The sequence below is a fragment of the Haemaphysalis longicornis genome, unplaced genomic scaffold, assembly GCF_048455015.1.
Source record: "Haemaphysalis longicornis isolate Haplotype H1 unplaced genomic scaffold, Haemaphysalis longicornis Haplotype H1 scaffold_13, whole genome shotgun sequence".
Classification (NCBI taxonomy): Eukaryota; Metazoa; Arthropoda; class Arachnida; order Ixodida; family Ixodidae; genus Haemaphysalis; species Haemaphysalis longicornis.
Genome location: NW_027526233.1, coordinates 71,255,977 through 71,263,163, shown reverse-complemented (window position 1 = coordinate 71,263,163; position 7,187 = coordinate 71,255,977). Strand labels below are relative to the sequence as shown.

The 7,187-nt window shown below is 43.1% G+C and overlaps 1 long non-coding RNA gene across 1 annotated transcript; it reads left to right on the top strand.

Moving 5' to 3' along the window:
* The first annotated feature begins 237 nt into the window (after positions 1-237).
* Positions 238-6,897, top strand: LOC144164095 (uncharacterized). Its single transcript, XR_013321046.1, has 3 exons — positions 238-679; positions 2,246-2,515; positions 5,399-6,897. It is a non-coding gene; the product is annotated as an uncharacterized LOC144164095 (long non-coding RNA).
* The last annotated feature ends 290 nt before the right edge of the window (positions 6,898-7,187 follow it).

The window sequence follows — 7,187 nt, the reverse complement described above, 5'->3', positions numbered from 1 at the left end:
TTTTTTTGTTTTTGTTTTTTTACGTGAGGGTTTCATTAGCTCCTTTTTTAACGACCAGGGTAAGCACCTGTTCCTTGCTTTCTATCACGCCGACATTTACCGCCCTCTTCCTAAACCCAAAGTAGCTCGTTTTCTCGCACGTTCTCTCTTAAGAAGCCCGCCGTGAAAACAAAACCAAAACAAACGTCAAACCTCTTTACAATATCAGTATATATGTCAATTATTTTTTATGTGTATTCACTTTTTGTGTTTAAAAACCTTAAATTTAAGTTATAAACACATTTCAGACTTTGAAAGCAGAAAGATAATTACCAACATTACAGTAGTAACACAATTTTCGTCAAACATAGAGGTGCTGCATTTGAAGTCTGGCAACTATCTCTCACTTTTGTGTGTGTTTTTTCATGGCGTTTTGTGCCGAGTGGTTGGTGGCGTGATTTAATCTGTTTTATCTATTTCAAGCTTAAATCATAGTTATAGAAGCTTTATGGGTGATGTCTACCCTTCTAACCTACGCGTGTGTTGAACATGGGGACCCCGGAAGAACGATCATCGCCGGATAAAATACTGCGCGTCAAAAGTGGATGACATTGCATCAGAACAAAGCGTGTTCGTGTGTCCGCGAGATGAAGACGACAGTGAAGGAGAATTTTACGTTGGAAACATCGTTTTTGCTCGGGTAAGTACGCATTTTTTATTATTCTGTATTTGGTTGGAACGAGTTCTGGTGTTTATGAGTCAGTAATTCGCTAGACCCCCATCTCGTTTGCTCTGAGAGCCTACGTGAGTTAGTATACTTGTTTGGCGCCAAGTCCACCGTTTCCGCAGAAGTCAGCATCAATTTACGCTGAAGCTAGACCTTGGCTACGATGCTGGCGCTATGGTACACGGCTGCTAATAATTTCACATCACGCAAGGCTCTTTAACACCGGGGCGTTTGTTTATGTGTCTCTCAAACAGTGCCTTTGCGGTTGCAGATCGCAGTCGCAATTTCGCGTGAGTGGCACAACGCTGTGATTAGTCCTCCCTCGTGAATACCCGCGGTATACCAAGAAATAACATGAACAGGAGGTTCCCTGGAAGTGCATGTGAAAACGCGTACACGTGATTCCATGGCTGGCGTCTCGTAGGTGTTGTGAAATCTCCCTCCCCCCCCCCCCCCCCTTCACGAATTCCGTGCAGTGCGCTTCGCAGCTATTGCGCTCGCGAGACCGGCGGCCGTACGCCTCGCGGTCTTCGGGCCGCGATATGTGTGCTGTTCTCGTGAAGCTCGACAACAGCGAAATTGCCGTACTCGCTCGCCAACGCGCCCCAACAGCGTACGCGTCGACCGGGTGCTGACGGAGTTGTGCTGGAAGAAAAGCAGGCAAGAGATGAGGGCACACGAGGTGTAGTTAAACATGAGAATTTACAAAGTGCAAGGTGGAGAAAATAGTATGCAAGGGCCGGAAACGGTGAGAGAGTTCGGGCCGCGCGCCAGCGAGCGAGTGCGGTAATTTACGTTGCCGAGTTTCACGAGTCCGGCACGAATATGACGACGCCCGTCTGAGAGTTCATAGAGGTATAGAATTCACATACGTGCAAATTGAAGGTGAAATGCGCGCATGTGGCCTCGCAGGGAGTTAGCATAGTCTCGGGGTAGTGGGGGAGATTTCACAACGCCTACGAGGCGCCTGCCATTCTGTCAGAGTAGCTCTCGGGAAGTCTGGGGCTTGATATCAGAGGCATATGTATTGTTTAAATTAGTGCAGAAAATTGAGCCAATTCGCAAGTTCTCATTTTCGCAAAACCGCAGGCCATACAGAGACTAACAAGAAAGCTGTAGGCACTCATTCAACTCGATTTATATTGGAGAATTGAACGTGCAGATACAAGTCAGACATTGAAATGGAGGAGCCTCAACTATCACACACCAGTTCCGATTGAAAGCAAGGGATACAGATGAGCTGCTAGCATGCGTTCCATGCAAATTAGCCCAGTAGCATGCGTTCCATGCAAATTAGCTCAGTAGCTAGCTTTGCATATATCATGCATACCCCACTCACAGTACCTGCGGGTCTAATAAATACATTCTTACTGTGACCTAAATTTCACTTGGGGTGTTCCGGGAATGTTCTTATTAGTGCCTTGGAGGTTACTGTCTTTAAACGATTAAAAATCTACTTGATGTAAGCATTCGTGCTTTGTGTGTGCTCTTCTTGTATTTCAACAAGTGTCAGCACACTCACAGATTATGCACCTGCAGGTGCTGCTGCTGGCTGTCCTGGGTCAGCTGCCTTCCAGTCCAGTTTCAAAGGCTTTGCCAGGGCCTCCCTTGGCCAACCGACACTGCACCTGCTGTACCCAAGTACTGCCTGGCCTTTCGTTGGTGCTCCGTACGCTTTGCCGCCAGGAATGGTCATTCATCCATCATCTGGCCGCTTGGACCACCCGTGCAGAAGTCAGCGCATTTGCTCGACACATTGGTCCAGGCACTGCTGCCATATCGGTGCACCCACCGATTATGTATTTTCAGGTTAGTTATTGCATGTTGTGGAACTTGCCATGATATATACCTGTTAGCAGTGCTGTGGCCTCTGATTATTTGAAACATTTTCATGAAGCGGTGCTGTGCGTATGGAGCGTGTCATTGCTTAGCAGAGATATTGAAGAGAATCTGGGGCTGACGACTAAAGGGCAAGAAGAGAAATTGAGCTGACTTTGAAGCAAGTATTCGTATGTAATCAAGCCAAGCAAACATTTAGGATCTTTCGATATGGTTTTAAACTTGCAATACAAACTGGTCTACTTCAGATCATACTGGTAATAATCATACTATACCGAAAAGTACATCCCGCAGTCTGTAGAATTCTGACAGCGCTTTTTTCGCAGTCTCTCATGACAGGCACTAATCTCAATGGTTGGAAGATAGTCGAGGTAGCACCAGTCTTTAAATCAGGAGACGGTACTTCACCATTAAATTTCCCTAACAAGCACCATATGCAAGGTCAGGAAACATTTCATCCACTCTCAGGTCGCTAATTATTTATAAAATCACAATATCACATTCGAGTATCACCACGGTTTTCACAAGGGTTACTTGAGAAACACAACTTTCAGGATTTGTTCACGATCTACATTGATCCATTGACACAGGCTTACAAACTGCGGTAGTTTTTCTCGATTTTTCTAAAGCATTCAATCGCATTGCACACCACAGACTACTTCTCAAACTTCACCCTAATGTCCTCACTTGAGCAAAAGATTTTCATTCTTCTCAAATGCAGTTTACTTCTAATAACTATATACTTCTTTTGCTCGTGCCACTTTGCTGTCCCCCCAGGCAGTTTGCTTGGTCTATCTTCCATGTTGCATATCCTCCCATGTAGGTCTATTTGCAGATGATGTTGTAATTTATCACACAATTTCTTTCAACTACTACCGTCAATGCTTTCAATCTGATCTTAACACAATTAACTCCTGGTGCTGCAAATGGCTAATGTCGCTTATCTCTAAAACAAAGTGCATGACTTTAACGGTGGCAAGTCTCGGATTGTAAATACTTACTTCATTAACAACAGCCTGATTACCTCTTGTGACAAAGGTGTTTTGGTAGGCCGGTAGGGGAGGGGGGATTGCATGGTGGATTTCAAAAGGTACATCGATTGGGAAAATAAGACGTGTGATTAATATTTTCATTTGCACTCCAAAACTCGCTTTATTTCATATGTTTAACCCACTGCCGTGGCTAGGGTGGTGTGCTGTGGAGGCGAATGTCGGTTAGATACCGCTTGGTGTAGCCGCTTTTCAGATGGAGGCAACACGTAAAGACGCCCGTGTTTGGAGTTTTCGATGCGCACAAAAATACCCAGATGGTCAAAATTAATGCGAAGCCTTCCCCTACAGTGCTCCCCATATCCCAAGTGTAGCTTTGGCGTGTTAAACCACCGTTTTTTTTTCATGTTTTTGGTATAGTACCAGCTGCTGTAGCAGGTGCAACTTAAAGGTAAAATTATACATAATGCTTCCAAGAGCTAAATATAAAGGCCATATTGAAGTGCGTTTATGGGTCTATCTCACAGCAGAAGTGAAAGGTTATATACTCTGGTGCAGGTTAAGAACGCCAATGGCTCATGTGGTGTAGTCCAGTGTTTGACGGAATGCCGTGTAGGCAGGTAAAAGCATTATTGCAGTGATGAAACGTAGGTCACTGACCAAGTCAAGAAAGCCATTTAACGGTTTGTTGCTTGTTCACGGTGAGCATGTGTCGTGGAAAACGAAGCTATATATTGGGCATTACGCGGCGCAATGAGTTTGCATAGATATGGTGCAGATTGCCATCCATTATGTTGATAATGTTGGGCGTCCTCTGAACAATGAGGGACTCGAGCAGTAATCGAGAAGATAGATTGCACTCAGTTGTCAGTAATTTTGTCTTGTTCCAGTCGACCACGTGTCCCGTCCTCTCACGGTGCTCTGCCAGTGGACTTGTTTTTGCATGGCCCTTGTTCACTTCGTTCCAGTGCTGCATTAATCTTCTGTGCAGATTGCCCGTTTCGACAATGTACACTGATTTGCATTCAGCGCTTGGAATCTAATAAACAATACCCGGAAGCTTAGAGCGTGAGAGGGGGTCTCTCACGCTTACAATGTCAGAACGCAGCTTGCTAGTGGGCACATGCACAATGTATGCACTGCGTGTCTTGAAAATGTGTGCGAGAGTTTCACCGATGTGTGGGACGTAGGTAATTGCTGCACGTTTTGATGCAGTCGTTGTCCTGAATATAATGCCTAAAGCATTATATTCAGAAAGAAGCGAAGAGGGCGACTAGCAAGAATCCACATTGACATTAGCAGGCAGAAGCGTCCACAAGGCCTGTGTCAAAACGTGCTGCAATTCTCGTCCTACACATCAATCAAACTTTCGCACGCATTTTCAAGAAACACATTGTGCACATCGTGCAGGTGCCCACTAGCAAACTATGTTCTGACATTGTCAGCGTGAAAGACCCCCTCTCACGCTTCAAGCTTCCAGGTGTGTTTTATGTTTTGAACAAAAAAAGTTCCATTTAAACGTGACACCTCCTTCCTTGCCGATTTCTGATGCCTGATTGTTCAGTTTGTGGGGATACGTTTAGCAGATTGCTCACATGTCTAACCTGTATTTGTGCTTGAGCAGTCAAACGCTGATGTTAGCAGTGAAGTAGGTGAAAATTGTAGTTTGATTGTAGTTGTGTGCAGATTACCAACATTGTGTTAATTCGTAGAAAAGCAAAATTGAGGTAACCCTGCTAACTGTTCCGTATTGCAGCATTTTATTATGCGAACGTTAAGGAGTTCAGCTGCTTGTTAAAGGTGAAATAAACAGTGGTACAAAAAGAAGAGCATCTACTAAACAGAAATATCTTCACAATCGCAGGATGCCAACGGTCCGCCTACCAACTTGTGTCCTGCATCGTTTCTGCTGGCTGGAGCGGTTCATGGAGCATTTTCCAGCTTCTCAAAGTTTGTGGTCAAGCGCTCCTCCAAGTGAAAGATGCCGCAGAGGGATCTTTTGTTTTAATGCCACAATTTCACGTGCTCAGCAGCAAATTTACTCGTAAGGCTTTTTAAATATTCATCACCCAAGAGGGCATGTTACCTTCGTCTTCGGTGGAATGTGTCTGCACTCTGGTTATTTGTGACAGAAACAAGTGGACCACGTCATGAGAGTCATTGAGGCCTTGTTGATTGTGCATGCTTCTGAAATGACATTTTCATTAAGCTGAATACTTTCCACATATTACGATTTGTGAACAAATTATGGTAAAAGTCATGATTAGTTGTGCTACACTGCAGGAAGGAAATACCAACATACGTTTTAAGCACCTCTGATATTTCAGATCGTTGGCTGGTGAGCAATAAAACAAAACTGAAATTTTTTTAAAGTAAAATCAAATATTCGTTGTCACCAGTGCATGACCATAGTAAAAGCTATCTAGTCACCAAATTTAGAATTAGACACGAAATGCCAAGAAAAATAGGGAAATAAACTAGACAGCTGGCTACAATAAACCAATTCGTAAAATTCCTCAATGTCTATCAATTGATGATTCAGGCGGGTTAGTTAAGATGTCAGTGGGTTTACACACCCAACTTGCAGGGAAGCACATGAGCTCCCAATATTAACATGTTTTTAGTGAAGACCGTCTTTTTTCATTAAGCTGCTTTGCACATTGATGCCAGTCTGATAAATGTCCTGAATTTTTGTTATGATCAATCTTTGTATGGGAACCATATATTTTTATATGATGTCGCTGTGTATTTCTGAAACTGTATCTAGTCACTAATTCCAATTTGTCGTGGTCAGGTTTTTTCAACTAATTCGTAGCTTTTTTAACAATTATGGTATATTTTGTGTGCCTAAAGGAATGCCTCATTGCATGTTTAGCCTATGTAGTGTTGAAAGCGGACATTTTGCTTCAAAGTGGAATGTCAGGCTAGCAACAAGGTACTTCGCGTGCTGCTCACTTTCATTCATGCCATTATTTTTTATATTATCATTTAAAATTAAAAGCCAACCAATTTGCTGTCGTTTTAATTTTGTCACCTACTTTATACTTTCTTTTTTTTTCAACTTTGTGTAAGGATTGACTATCCATATTTTTATGATACCAAGGCGTTGGACTGGGCTAGCTGGTACATGTTTGAATGGATGAAAAACCATAGGAACACCCAGGACACAGAAGAGAACGACGGGACAAACTTGTGCCGTCATTCTGTTTTAACTGTTTCCTGTGTTTACCACTGGTTTTTTATGCATTCAAACATTTTTTATGAGTTTGCTGAACAGTGATTAGTTTAGGTGTGTTCAAACAATTGTTGGCTGCGAAGGCTCCCTGTAGCGTTTGTATAAGTGCTCTCTGCTTTTTTTTTTGAGCCAATACCCCACCACCAGTCTTCATTAGGTGGTCTTTTGTAGAAATAAGTTGAAATAAATATTTGTTTGCATTGCTTTACATGTTTTGAAAGAATTTCTTGTTCATTCTTGTTTCATTCAACCCCGTTTCAGAATCCTGCTTAAGGCATTTCCTATGTTATTTTTTTTCAGAACCAGGAAGGGTGCTCATCCTCGGTTCTTGCTGAAGCAGCAGTATCCATACTTCACACGTGAGCTCTGAACACACAGTAATTATGGTATGAAACATTCTACCAGTATAAGCCTGCTT